We start from the raw sequence: 15,701 nt of genomic DNA, 5'->3' as shown, positions 1-15,701 counted from the left end.
ACTTTAAGCAGGTTAAGATATGTCAGAAGTCTTAAATTTTTTTCTGTACTTTGATGCAGGATTCCATTTGAGAGCCCAAGGGAAAAACATTGACAGAATGCTCATTATATTTCTTAATTAAAAAGGAAAACAACCCTGTATGTCCAAAATTAGAGGAATGGTTAAATCACCTAAAGGATAAACCTGGAGTCACCAAACTTTTTCTGTAGAGGACCAGGTAGTAAATGTTGTAGGCTTTATGGGCCATATGGTCTCTGTCTCAACTATTCAACTCTGCTCAAAGCAGCTATAGGCAATATTTTATAATAGTAAAAAATAAATAAGTAAATCCTAACTAAATGTCCAACAGGAAAAGAGTAAATTGTTTACGTATATAGTAAACTACATCACTGAAAATGAACTAGAGCTGCATGTGTCAACATGGATGAGTCAGACAATATTGAGCAAATAATTTAAGTAGCAGAATACATGTTATTCTATGTAAATGCTATGTAAATAAGGAAGATGTAAACTGTATTTAGGGATGCTGACGTGGCTAAAGTTTAGAGATGTGTGTAAGAATGATAAATTCAGGAGAGCAGTCACTTCTGAGGGATGGAAAGAAGGAGGCGAGTGTGATAGCAGATGGGGATGCATGAATTTTAACTGGGTGATGTTCTGTTTCTCAAGCTGGCAGATGGGTATACTTAGGTTGAACCATATGAAATTGCTGATGTTTGATTGTCTTGACCTACAAAAACACTGATTTCATATCGTTCAGGTTACTATTTCTGTGCATTTTTTAACATAAAATATTATATAATTTTTTTAACTGCTTGAAAATTTGGCTAAAGAAAAATAAATGTTATTCAGCTACACTGTCTCTGAAAATGACATTGATGATTTTGGGCACAAGAGGTGGACATTTGCTATAATTATGTTTGAGTGATAAAAGTTAAAGCTTGTTAAGAAAATTTCAGATGCCCATCCACTGTCAGCCTGTGATGTATTGGTAAATGTTTAACAATTTGTGGCATTTGCCGACTTCCTACCTTGGAAATTTAACCATTGCCATGCTGTTAAACAGCTCACAACATTTCTGAAATTTTCACAAACGCCCTTTTACACTGGTATTACACACCCTGAACATCTCCCTACTCTCTTCAGCTCTTTTCTCTCTGTTCTGGCTTGAAGTATAACCACCTCATTGTTTATATCTGGATTGGTAAATTAGGCCTCTTTTGATATGGTCCTGACAGGATGAAGCTGCAGAATTGGAGGTAGATTTGGGAGTTTGTTGATGCAGGTCCTGGGAGTTAGAGTGATGGGAATGGAAACCAATAACTCTAAGTGGTTCACAAGATCTTTCTCACCAGCTCTCAGTTCTTGACTTCTGGACCAAATTTCCTCGAGGTCAGCTGTCCAGGGACCACCTATATTCTCATCGTCGTAATGCCTCTACAGTTTACACACCTTGCTACCTCTTGCTGCCTGTTTCAGCAACAGAGAAGCCTATGGTCATACCTTTCACTTTAGTAAAGTTGTAAGTGTACCAAGGTCTATGTTAACATGTCTGTTGAAGCACAGAATGACAACAGAGTTTTCCTATATAGTATTTGGAAATTGTTTTGAATATGGTTATTTTTTTTTGTTAAATATTGAAAGCCACATCCCTGAAGAATGTGGGGAAACTGGCTATTTGAGAGTAGACACTGAGGATACATGAGAGAATGACAATAAAGACCCATAGGATGTAGACCTTTAAATAGTACTTCTTTCTAGTGAATACCTTGAGATAACTTGTAATAGATAACTAAATTAGTTGACTTGGTATAGAGAATTATATCTATGACACTGTTGGAAGATATTTTATAGTTCAGGTTAATATACTAAAATAGCTAATTCTAAGTAACTTTATTGTAACTTTCTCCAGATTTTAAACCTTATTTTTTCTGAAATTTAAGTCTTCAAATATGCTTGAATTTTTACTGACATTTGGATTAAAATAACCCAGCTTTATTGAGATGTAATTTACATATCATACAATTTACCCATTTAAAGTGTTCAGTTCAGTGGCTGTTAGTATATTTACAGAGTTCTGCATCCATCACCACAATCAATTTTAGGTTTCATTACTGCAAAAAAGATATCCCATCCCCCTTAGGCATCAACCTCCAGTCTCCCCCTGTTCCCCTATAACCCTAGCCAACCACTAATCTACTTTCTGTCTATAAATTTGCCTTGTCTAGATATTTCATATAAATGGAATCATAATGTGTGATCCTTTGAAACTGACTGACTTGGCACAGTGTTTTCAAGGTCCATCCAAGTTGTAGCATGTGTCAGTACCTCGATCATTTTATTGCTGAATAATATCCCATGGTATGGATATACCACTTTCTATTTATCCATTTATCGGTTGATGGACATTTGGGTTATTTCCATTTTGGGCTATTGTGAGTAATACTGCTATGAACATTTCTGTACAAGTTTCGATAAACATATGTTTTTAATTCTCTTGTGTACATACCTAGGAATGGAACTACTGGATCATGTGGTAACTATGTTTAACACTTTGAGGAACTGCTAGACTGTTTTCCAAAGTGACTATACCGTTTGACATTCCCACCAACAACGTATAAAAGGTATAAGGGTTCCAATTTCCACATCTTTACCAACAGTTAATTATTATCCAACATTTGGATGTTGTTACTCATGTCCTGTGTTGCCATAATGATAGGAGATGCGATATCCATGTTGTGCCAAAGTAAACACTGTACATTCTGAGTTTGAATGGCAATTTTTTTCCTCCAAGAGTATTGCTACATTTAAAACTGACATATTAAAATCACTATAACCGAGACGGCATTTCCACCTATATAAAGTGAGGCTCAGGAAAGTGAATTGTCAATTAGATTTTTTTTTTTAATTTATATATTTGGTTGTGTGGGGTCTTAGTTGTGGCAGGCAGCCTCCTTAGTTGTGGCACATGGGCTCCTTAGTTGTGGCATGCGAACTCCCAGTTGTGGCATGCATGTGGGATTCAGTTCCCTGACAAGCGATGGAACCTGGGCCCCCTGCACTGGGAGTGTGGAGTCCTATCCACTGTGCCACCAGGGAAGTCCCATCAATTAGATTTTTACCTATGTTTCCCCTAGGACTACTAGTAAGAACACACCACACTAGATCAGCCTGTCCCTGGGAGAGGAGGTGAGAAGCCATCTTAATAGCTTGATGACTGGAACAGCATTCCAACAAGCTATTTGCTTCCGAAAACATAACCTCCCAATCAGCTCTTATGCTAAATCACTGCCATGATCTCATAATAATTGCCTTTGTCTACTGGCTGCAGAGGAGAAGTAGGTCCTGGACAATGGGAATTGCCAGGCAGCTTAAACCCAAATCGTCCTGTCTTTTTTTTTCTTTTTAATCTAATTTAATTTTTTATTTTATTTTATTTTTTTGGCCTCACCTCACCTCACAACTTGCGGGCTCTCAGTTCCCGGACGAGGTACTAAACCCAGGCCATGGCAGTGAAAGCCCGGAATCCTAACCACTAGGCACCAGGGAACTCCCCTGCCTTCATGGTGGCAGAACTGGCCATTTGAGGACAGAGGTATCTCTGAGGCTTTCACTCTCAGGAACCTCTCCAGTTGATTTGATGCATCTGAAAAAGTCAGCATTTCCACAACAAGGAATAATTTCATTCTAGAAGCCAAAATAAAATATGGAAAGGTAAGTGACAAGAATTTCCAAGACTGGAGCGTCAGTTTTCTTTGTGTTTTGATCCATGGACAGGTTAATGTTCACTCAGCTGCTACCTTTTGCCCAGTTAAGAGCCTCTAAATCACAGACTGACCTACAGCTTATGCAGTCTGAATCTGTGTTCCATTCTGCAGTTTTAAGATTTGAGCCAGGGGCCTGGCATTTGTTTTTTTTGTTTGTTTGTTTGTTTTGCGGTACGCGGGCCTCTCACTGTTGTGGCCTCTCCGGTTGAGGAGCACAGGCTCCGGACGCGCAGGCTCAGCGGCCATGGCTCATGGGCCCAGCCGCTCCGTGGCATGTGGGATCTTCCCGGACCAGGGCACGAACCCGTGTCCCCTGCATCGGCAGGCGGACTCTCAACCACTGCACCACCAGGGAAGCCCCTGGCATTTGTTTTTATTGGGTATTTCCCCTTAACTGTGCATATATAAAGCTTTTGAGAATTGCTTTTTGTTTCTCCTTGCTGGAAATAGTGTACATCATCTAAGGGATTTGGCTAATATGCATCTTAATGTACTGGTAAGTGAAAGGAAATCAATAAACTTTCTTGGGGAACTGTATTAGTCAGTGTTCTCTAAAGAAACAGGACCACTAAAAGATATTTACATATACAAAGAGAATTATTATAATGAATTGGCTCACACAATTATAAAGCCTCAGAAGACCAGAGGCAGTCAGCCCTCTGCACGCTGGAGACCCAAGAAAGTTCCAGTCTCAGCCTGAAGACCTGAGAATCAATGGTGTAAGTCCAAGTCCTGAGAACTGGGGGAGCTGATGGTGTAAGTTCCAGTCTGAGGGCAGAAGACCAGTGTCCAGATCAATGAGTCTGGCACACAGAGCAAACTGTCTTCCTCTGCTTTTTTCTATTCAGGCCCTCAACAGATTGGATGATGCCCACCCAAACTGGGCAGGGCAATGTGCTTTACTCAGTCTACCAACTCAGATGCTAATCTCATCCAGAAACATCTTCACAGACACACCCAGACACACCCAAATGTTAAACCAAATATTTGGGCACTGTAACCCAATCAAGTTGACACGTAAAATTAACCATCACAAGAGCAGTGCTTTACATCCGTCTTAATCATCTCCTTCCCTCTTTCGTATTTACTCCTTACAACTAGTCACCTTCACCTCTAATCTAGTTTTTCTCCCACTCACTGAACTGCAGTCTTCCCTGTCAGAGTGTGTCTTCTGTGTATATTTACACTTTTTTGGTGTGACATTGATAGTCCATGTGTATATGTTTTTGTTGGCACCCAACTTAGAAAAACCAAATATTCTGCTAAGAACATGTTGTACTTCGATAAGAAGCATGTTTATTTAAACCAAGACTTTTTTGGACTATTACTTACTTCAGATTTATTGTGGATTGTCTTTCAGTAAGAAATAATGTACTTGAGTTTCCTAATCATACTTTTATAATAGGCTTCCAACCTTTACTAAATGTTCTCATAAAATGACAGCTCTCAGGGAATATCCAGGAAAATGAAAACCTAAAAATTATCTCTCATATAGGGGTGACATGTCTCTTCCTCTCTCCATATTCCTGCCTGAGCACATAAAATAGAACAGAGTCTGTAAAATGTTGAGGGTGGAAGAGGCTTGTCATTTTGTTTACCTCATCCCCAAGGGAGTCTGTATTTTGTTGACATTCCCCAGGGGCATCCTGTAAAAGGCAGGTATGGAGGTCCTCCACTCTGGCTTCCTCCTCTGTGTGTGTTCCACAGACTAAGAGTGCTCTGTGTATCCAGTTACTCCCATAAACTTGTTCTAAAGTGTGCCTTGGGGGAAGAATCATTTTATCTTCCAACCTAAGTTATGTTCTTTAATCTAGCTTTACCACTAATAAAGCAGGTAATCTGACCCCACCTGTCTTATCAATTTCATTCAAAACCCAGAGATGAGGTTAATTGGCACTTGTGAAACCCCAAAACCTCACAATAAAGGTACAAATAGGATCCTAATGAGTTTGGTCACAAATTCCTGATGCATATTTGTGGCATACATGTATACATACATCTACCTGTCTGTCTATCCCTCCTTTATTTAAAGATGGATTGAGGTCAACCATGAGCCAGAAAATAAAACATCTGAAATATTGGAGACCGCTGTTTAAATGGGTTTGGTAAGCATACATGGTTAGTCACCAACCCAATATCTATTCTCTGCTCTTACCAAGAGAACCTAGTTTGGGGGGGGGCTAGAAATGTGTAAGCTTTTAAAAGCTTTATTTTCCCACTGTGCTTATCAGGAACCCTTTGACCTAGTTCTGATTAATGATAAATAAATAGAAATCTCTTAGAGGGATTCTGGAAAAGCTACTATTTTCAGATAAAAAGGAACAGACTCATCTGACTTGGGGTCTTTTATTCTTTATCCCTCCCACCTTCTTCCCTGAAACACAGGTGGGATAACTGGAGCTGTAGCAGCTGTTTTTACAATGAGGAAAATTCCATTAGAGACCTAGACCCTGACATTTTTTCTTTTTTAATTTATTTATGTTTGGCTGCGTTGGGTCTTTGTTGCTGCACGCTGGCTTTCTCTAGTTGCAGCGGGCAGGGGATACTCTTCTTTCGGAGCATGGGCTCTAGGCGCATGGGCTTCAGTAGTTGTGGCACACAGGCTCAGTAGTTGTGGCTCGCGAGCTCTAAAGTGCAGGCTCAGTAGTTGAGCACACGGGCTTAGTTGCTCCATGGCACGTGGGATCTTCCCAGACCAGGGATTGAACCCGCGTCCCCTGCATTGGCAGGCAGATTTTTAACCACTGCGCCACCAGGCAACTCCCTACTCTGACATTCTTAAGGTGTTAAACCAATGCCAGCAACTGTCTTCCTTTGAACTTTTTCTGCAAGAAAAAAAATATCCCTTTAGAATAAACCATAGTAAGTTGCTTTTTCTATTATCTGTTGCCAAATGTCATTCCTAAGGGATAGAGTTTCTAATGGAAGAGACCACTTAGCCCCTGTGCTACAATAATACTCCTGATTTGTTCAGCTAACTTGGTAAGGACTGGAAGAATCATCAAGGTAACAATTCTACACATTATAAGAGGTTTAAAATGGGATTTGGCAAGTCTTTATACAGTATATGTGACAAACAGCATATGAGTTTATAGCAGAGCAAGTTGGTTGTGACAGTGCATCCCCCCCCATTGCATTAAGGAGTGAGGCACCTGTAAAAACCAGACATGTGTTCAGTATCTACTTGATTAATAGTTTGCAGTGAATATGCTGTACTGATTACTCAGTAGGATTTTGAAGTGGTTTGGTAGATGGTGATTGATTATATTCATCTTAGAATAAGTATGCCCTAGTGGAATTGTATGCCACTTTCATTCTGTTTGACCTTTCAAACATACGCAAAATAGAATGGTACATTGAACTCCCATATAGTTACTACCCACCTTCAACAATTGTCAACTTACTGTGAAACTTGTTTCATCTGTACTGCCACCTATCTCCCCACCCTTACCCCCCACCATGACCCGCTGGATTATTTTCAAGCAGATCTGAGATATTTCATCTATAAATGTTTCAGGGCTGTTTTTAAAAATATAACCACAGTATCATTCTCATGCACAACAGTACTGTCAAATATCCAGGCAGTGTTCAAATTTCTGAAATTATAGAGAATTCCGTGGTGGTCCAGTGGTTAGGACTCCGCGCTTTTGCCGCCAAGGGTGCAGGTTTGATTTCTGGTTGGGGAACTAAGGTCCCACAAGCTGTGTGGCGTAACCAAAAAAAAAAAAAAGTCTTATAAATGATATTTTTGCAGTTGATTTGTTTTCTTACTCCATTTTGGTTTTTTTCCTTGCAATTTGTAAAGTTTCCTGACTTCTTCCTTTTGCAAATTGCACCCCATTTGGTCTTTTAATATGTTTCTTTGTCCCCTGAATTTCCAGGAAACTGGAAGTTTGATTGAAGTTCACCAGCTTCAAGTTTAATTTTTTGTCTGTAATTTTTCATAGGTGACATTCACATTCTTTTGCATTGCTGTGTTCTTCACAGCTTCTTAAGCAATGTAACACAGTGATTGAAAAGGGGAGTCTTAGGGAATTCCCTGGTGGTCCAGTGGTTAGGACTTGGCACTTTCACTGCCATGGCCAGGGTTCAATTCCTGGTCAGGGACCTGAGATCCCACAAGCTGCACATCATGGCCAAAACAAAAACTAGTTACTATAAATTCCTTTCTTTAACTGGCCCTCAGAAAGCATGGCTAATAAATATTAATTTTTGGAGTATTAGTACTTAAGCTATAGTAATGGCACCTAATAATATCTTACATTTTAGCAATTTTTAATTTTCTGGTTAATAAACATTTTCGTGTATTTGATTTAAATTTGATGCTCATAATAATTCAGTGATAGCATGGCATATTCTGCACATTTTTAGATGACAAAACTAAACTTCAGAGGGGTTAAATGTCTTTTCCTAGGTCTCACAGCTCATAAGTTAAAAGGGGCAGATCTTCTATCTGGCTTCCCATTCCAATTTTGGGATTTGTTTTCAACACTATTATACTATTCAGAAACTAATAATATGCAATTCTAATAGATTGATTCCAGTAATTAATTGATGGCCCATTTTTCTGCATATTTGGCCATGATTGAGAGCTTTTAGGAATTGTAGAATCATGTGACCCCACTCCAAAACAACCAGCTCCTGAAAATGGCTGGTGAATGTTATGGCTGTTCCACCCAGCTCTCACCATTGAGTGAGCTATTTTGGATTCTGAACAGAATTTTAACCTTTTTACTCTTGGGGTAGGCTTTGCAGGACATTTGGTCCTGTCCAAAACATCTGTAAGATATTTGGTCCATGCCAAAAGGTGCTGATATTTGGTCTTGTCCAAAACCATTTGGCATAGACGAAATCTGCTCATAGACCTTTTGAACAGGAGCAGATTTCAAGGACCTTTTGGTTTGGACCAAATGTCTTATGGATGTTTCAGACAGGACCAAATATCTGCTAACCAGAGTAAGGTTTTAAGTCACTTACTCTGAGATTTCTTTGGAGGATTTTGGGGATGGAGGCAGGAACTTTAGAACCATAATAGTTCACCTCCCACTGGTCTCTACCCCATTCCCAAACAGTGAAACATGGAAAAATTTCCCAATTAGTGACATATACAATAGGTAGGCACTGTTGTTTTTGTCTGTAGAAGTGGGATTTAAATAAGCAGTTGGATTCTCTCACAAGAGCCATGCCTTAAATAGAGTTAAGGAGAAATGGACTGGAAAGTTTGTAGAAGGAAAAAAAAAATCTAAATATTAATTAAAATTGTAAATTATTTAACATCACTTCATAATGCTTTCAGCTTAAGATTTGGGGATAGGGAAGGGGCTTTCTAAAAGCTAGGCTTTTCAGCTCCTTTTGCCAGATGGCTTGTAGGTGGCTTAAAATAGATAACTGCAAAATATTCTAACATTTCAGTCAAGACCTAACTCCCTTTTGTTCAGTGGTTTGCCTTTGATTCAAGCAAATGCATAGGTTCCAAATATTCTGTTTAATTTGGGCTAAAGACATGATTTGTAACATAATAAACCTAAAATATATATTTATGCATTTATGAATTAAAGAATGCTTTTGCTCTGCTATAACTTCCTGGTGATTGGTTTTCTCCAGTAATAGTGCTGATGCAAACCATGACTGCAGATAGCCAATGAAACAGTTAACTATTAGTACAGTAAACATAACTACAATATCAACTCATGCCTACAACTATTTTTTGTCTTTCTGCTTACATGGCTTAAAATTAAAAGTGGGAAAAAAATAAAAGTGGGAAGGGATACGCATTAATTTTCAATTGGCATTTAAAATTTGCTCTGGTTATGTTTGTTTTGTGTCTGATATCCACCTTTTTAGGGTTTTTGTTTTTAGCAGTTGACTAAGAGGAAGGACAGATAGGGAACTAATGAGACAAGACAACGAATGAATTTCTGCCTCTAGAGAGATTTGCTAAATCCTGTGCTCAGGGTTCTCCAAAAGTATACATCCTCCCCTGTTACTCTGAGGAGCTAGAATTTCATTTATACCACCCTTCTTCTTTGTACAAAGAAACTGTAGGAAGTTGCTCAGAGGTCACTGAGACATGAGGTTGAGACTGAAACATCCCCTCTCCAAAAGTCAAGCTGGATGAACAGTTATTTAATTGCAACAGCTGGGAGAATAAAATGATTTAAATGGCGTTGTCTTTAATTTGCTTTCTCTATCTTTTCTGTAACTTATTTTATACATTCCTTTAGGAATCCTTTGCTTCCATCTGTACACATCAAAAAGTATTATCATTCCTTTAACATCTCCTTTAAATATTACCTTCTCTGTGAAGCCCCTCTTAATCCTTACCCCTGTGATAATTATATTTTCTCCTATATCCCCAAAGCACTTTGTATATCTGCTATAATATTTATCAAAATCTACCTTGTAAAATGGTAAAGTACATGTTTCTGACTTCACCATTATTGTGGTTCTCAGCATCCATCACAGCCTAATTTTAGTATATTCTATACAAATCTGAAACTCAATAAATGTATATTAGAATGATTGCTAATATTGTATCTTCTTGAGTAGTATGAGACTGGACATAGCAATAAAAAAGTTTTAGAGGGTTGGGAGCTTTTAAAGAAATAGGAAGGGAAAGGAGGACCCTTGGATTAGCTTTATTGAAGTAGAGAAGGTTTTGGAAGAGAGAAAAATATGCTCTATTACTGGTTCTTTCCTCTCTGTCTCTCTTTACAATGAAAAAGATGCCCCCTCCCCTTCTTTCTTTGGCCAAATCCTGCATCTTTGCTCTGAATCACACTCTCTTTTTACTTCTTTGAGGACTTAAATCCATCAGTTGTCAAAATCAGACTCAATTTTCTCATCTTTTTATGCAGAGTGACTTCTGCCTATCATTTAATTACAAAGATACCATTTAATCTTTCTAGCAGTTGAATAAGAAAAATGAAAAAAATAAGTATAAAAATAACCATCTTGGGCTTCCCTGGTGGCGCAGTGGTTGAGAGTCCGCCTGCCGATGCAGGGGGCATGGGTTCGTGCCCTGGTCTGGGAAGATACCACATGCTGCAGAGCGGCTGGGCCCATGAGCCATGGCTGCTGAGCCTGCGTGTCCGGAGCCTGTGCTCCGCAGCGGGAGAGGCCACAACAGTGAGAGGCCCGCGTACCGCAAAAATAAATAAATAAAAAATTTTTAAAAATAACCATCTTAAGTTACCTATTCTCATACCTTTCTCTACCTCTCAGTTTCTGATATTTCTTAATATTTCACATTTTTCTTTGATACATTTTGAGGTAATGGCAAAATGCACACATCTACATAGTTTGAATATCTTGAACTGACTTATTTAGTTTTAATATTTAGCTGTTTAAAACCTATTAAAATGTAAAACATTTGAAAAGAAAAGAAAAAAGTAGGAATACCAAGTGCTGTGAGGATGTGGAGCAATTGGAACTCTCATAAATTCCTTGTGGGGATGCACAAGGTACGGCCACTTTGGAAAATAGTTGGTCAGTTTCTTATACAGTTAAACATACACCTACCATATATTACCCAGCAATCCCACTCCTAGGGATCTACTCAAAAGAAATGAAAACTTATGTTCACACAAAAATCTGTATGTGAATGTGTATAGTAGCTTTAGTCATAGTCACCAAGAATTGAAAACAGTCCAGTTTGTAAAACAAGTGTTATAAATGGATGAACAAAGTGTGGTACCTCCTTACGATGGAGTACTATTCAGAAATTAAAAGGAGTGAACTACTGAATCACACAGTATAGATGAATTTTATTTAATTTATTTATTTTTATTTTTGGCTGTGTTGGGTCTTCGTTACATTCAGGCTTTTTCTAGTTGCAGCAAGTGGGGACTACTCTTTGTTGCGGTGCATGGGCGTCTCACTGCGGTGGCTTCTCTTGTTGCGGAGCATGGGCTCTAGGCACGCGGGCTCAGTAGTTGTGGCTCAAGGGCTCTAGAGCACAGGCTCAGTAGTTGTGGCACATGGGCTTAGCTGCTCCGTGGCATGTGGGATCTTCCCATACCAGGGCTCGAACCCGTGTCGCCTGCATTGACAGGTGGATTCTTAACTACTGCACCACCAGGGAAATCCCTAGATGAATTTTAAATGCATTTTGCTAAGAGAAAGAAGCCAGACCTATAAGACTTATATACTGCATGATTTCACTAACATAACACTCTGGAAAAGGCAAAAAACTATAGGGAGGAAAGGAGGTCAGTGGTTGCCAGTGTCTGTGGGGGTGGAGAGAATTGGTTTCTATTAATGCGTATCATAGGGGATTTAGGCGGGTGATAGAAAGTTTGTATAGGGAACTGTGCTTAGTGGATGCACAATTTATGCATTTGTTAAAACCCATAAACCTGTTCACCACAAAGAATACACTTTATGTAAGTTTTAAAAACCCACCAGGATGTGGCAAGAAGGGTGGAATACAGATACTGACAAATGAATAGTCTAAGTGTATTACAAATGAGTCACATAACTACACTGAAAGGAGTTAAGTACTCAAGTTAGTAAATTTGTTTCTCACAGGGGTGTAGGTTAGAAATTCTGAAACGACTTTACTTTTATTTGTACAATAAATAAGTAAATATATTGTAGACAATCAGCCAGGTTTCTCACTTGGAGAAAAGAAATTACAAATAAGGAAAGGGAATTCATTGTTGCTAAATTGGAGTCAGAGGTGTCAGTATGGACTCGTTTATTTATAAATATAGATAAGTATAGACATATGTGCATGCATTATACTTACATATAATTTTTTCCTACCTCTATTGAAAAGGGCTGCAAGCAGTGGGACCCCAGTAACAATGAGCATATGTATCATCCAGATCTTGGTTTTTAAATGCCATTCTTTAATAAAAGGAATCAGGATTCCTTGGAGAACTAACTCATTCCAGGGCTGAAGTAGGGAAAACAAAAGATGAGACTAGCACGTCTGGTGGTGCCAGCACACTTAAAAAAAAAGGCATATCAAAGGGACATAGAAACCATCCAGAACTCCCAAACTGAAACAACTTGAACAATAAAATAAGGATAGTATTGATATTTAATTATAACCCAAAGAAAAAACAAATATTCATGAGTCCATACTGATGTCAATAACCAAACAAAGAAATGGGGTGGGTCGGGGAGAGAAGTGACAGCACTGTCTTTCAGAATTGCAGTTATAAACACAGAAGGATTGTAAGAAATAGAAAAAAACTATCAGAACGCAGTAGTATCTTGCTACAGGCAAAATAAGATCCACCAATGAGTGGGAAGAAGTTTAAACAGAAACAGGATATTTGCATTGTCTCAAAGTAGCCCCCCTGTGCCCCACCCCAGAATATTACATAATTACAAAGGGAAAATTAGTAACTTTACTGGGTGAATCCTGGCTGGCATCACGTCAGCCAGGGGATCAAGGTTAACATCACCACACAGATCAACAGGTAATTTTTTCCCCTACCCTAAACCCAATGTGTTTTTGATAGAGAAACCTACGTTAGTAATAAAATGTCATTTGATTTTGATTTGGTTTATAATAGCCAGTGTATAGGGCACTGTCAATTTGGTTTTCATAGCCAGGTATTACATTCCCATAGCACTTTATTTAATAGTTCACAAAGCATTTTCACCTACATGTTATCTCTTTATAATCCTCATAATACCTCTGTAACATTGATATTACCATCTGCATTTTTTTTAACCATCTGCATTTTATAGATGAAGAAACCAAACCCTGGACAGGATAAATGATTTCCTTCAGGTCACATGGTGAATTAGTAGCAGAGCCAAGAATCAATCTCAGATGCTCTGAATTCAAGTCCAAATTTCTTTGCCAAGAAATGATCTTTTTTTAAAAATAAATTTATTTTATTTATTTTTGGCTGCACTGGGTCTTCGTTGCTGCGCGTGGGCTTTCTCTAGTGGCGAGCAGGGACTACTCTTCATTGCGGTGCATGGGCTTCTCATTGCGGTGGCTTCTCATTGCAGAGCACGGGCTCTAGGCGCACAGGCTTCGCTGTGGCTTGTGGGCTCTAGAGCGCAGGCTCAGTAGTTGTGGGGCACAGGCCCAGCTGCTCTGCAGCATGTGGGACCAAGAAATGATCTTAAAAATACTAGGAACTATGATTAATGACTATAAAGAGCTCTAGGTAAATATGGAGAATATTAGGCATTTTTACTTTATATATTGATATCTATATATCATCTATAATATCTATTCATACATTCTAGAATATATATTATGAAAACACATACTAGTTTATTCTACATCATATTTTTCAAAGGGTCCCTTTAACTCTGGTAAGAAAACCTAGAGGTTTCAAAGGCCATACTGGAACACTTCCGTATGGCATTAGAAGAAAAAAAACATAATCAGTCCAGGAATTAAGCACTATGCATGCTCCATTTTGAGCCTGGAAAAATAGAGAAAAAAATCTGAAACTGTCTGCCCATAAGTAGAGTAAAGCAGATAAATGGGATATTTAAAATTTGCAGAAACCAATTAGTAAGTTGACAGTTTAAAAGAGAATAATGCTCTTTTGGGGTTATTCAGATCTGTTAATATGCTGACAGCCTGTCTATTCATATCCAGCTGGTACTGAGTCCTTGGTAATATAATCAACAGCAAACTGGAAATACAGATGGAGTAGATATGATTATTGTACTGCTTGCAAAATTTGGGTACCAGGATCTAACTCCGGGGGAAGACAACCCTTTATAGAAGGCACAAACATACAGTTGTCCTGTAATAAGTTAATACTGAGTCATGATGTTAAATGACAGTGAAGTCTTTATGATTTGATCCAGGTTATTATCTTTATTTAAAAGAGATATTCAGTGAGGTAAATTAGTCTTGTCAGATTCTTGCCATTTACTTTTTTCAAAGTAATTCCCACATTTAGGTGGTTGAAGGCTAGAGCCAGAAAAAGTATCTCTTAGTTTCAGAATAGGGATAAATAGCACAGGTGAATAATTCACAGTTTGAAAGTGCATATGACAAAAGCGAAGACATCATTTTTTATCATCACAAGGCCTTGAATATATAAATATCTCTTTGCTTACAAATAAATTTTAAAAGAAAAACAAAATCAATTATATACCGCAATTTTTATTGCATTAGGTATCAATACTGACAGCAACATTATATCATAGGACAAGAAATACCAGCTTCTACATGTTGGCCTGTTTGTAGAAAAGGTTAGGACCAAAAGACTGTCTTTTAAGTGAGAACTAGAGTTAAAATGGCGTATTTCCTAAGTGTTCTTTATTACCTGACCTTGCATATTGTCCTCATTGACTCCAAATTAAGTTCTAAGAAGCTAAGTGTTTACCTTGTGGCCAGCATTTTGTTAGGTTCAGAGCAACAGTGAGATTTTTTTTTTTTAATTACCATTACTTCATTTGACACTGAAGTCTGCAGGGGAAACAGATGCTGCTTTAACGGATGTTCTGATTTGGAGTGAGACTGCAAAAACCCTTCCTCTCCCCACTTCTGATTTGTATGTAAGATGTACCCTTCCATCAGGGCCTAAGGTTCAAGTATTATTAAGTATTTGGTATCATTAATTAATAATAAACCTAATACGAGGCAGACACCGTGCTGGCCCCAGGGGATAAGATGAAGAGCAAAGAAAATATGTTTCCTGTCCTCACTGTGCTCACAGTCTGCTGGGGGAAAGCAGATAAGTAAAGAAGCTATTACAACTAAGTGTGACAACTGCCACAGACAATAGTGACTTCTTCCTTTTAACTTCTAATAACTTCTAGAATTCCAGTGTTTTTCGAACTACGTTGCAACCCATTAGTGGGTCTCAAAGGTGCGCATTTAATTTTTAAAAAGTAGTAAGAAAATTTGATGCACAAAAGTAGAATAATGCAATGAGTCTCATATACCCATGGCCCAGATTTAAGAATTAACGAGAATTTTTCATTTTCCCACTTTCATTT

The sequence above is a fragment of the Leucopleurus acutus genome (assembly GCF_964270905.1).
Source record: "Leucopleurus acutus genome assembly, chromosome: 13".
NCBI lineage: Eukaryota > Metazoa > Chordata > Mammalia > Artiodactyla > Delphinidae > Leucopleurus > Leucopleurus acutus.
This window is presented reverse-complemented; position numbering follows the sequence as displayed.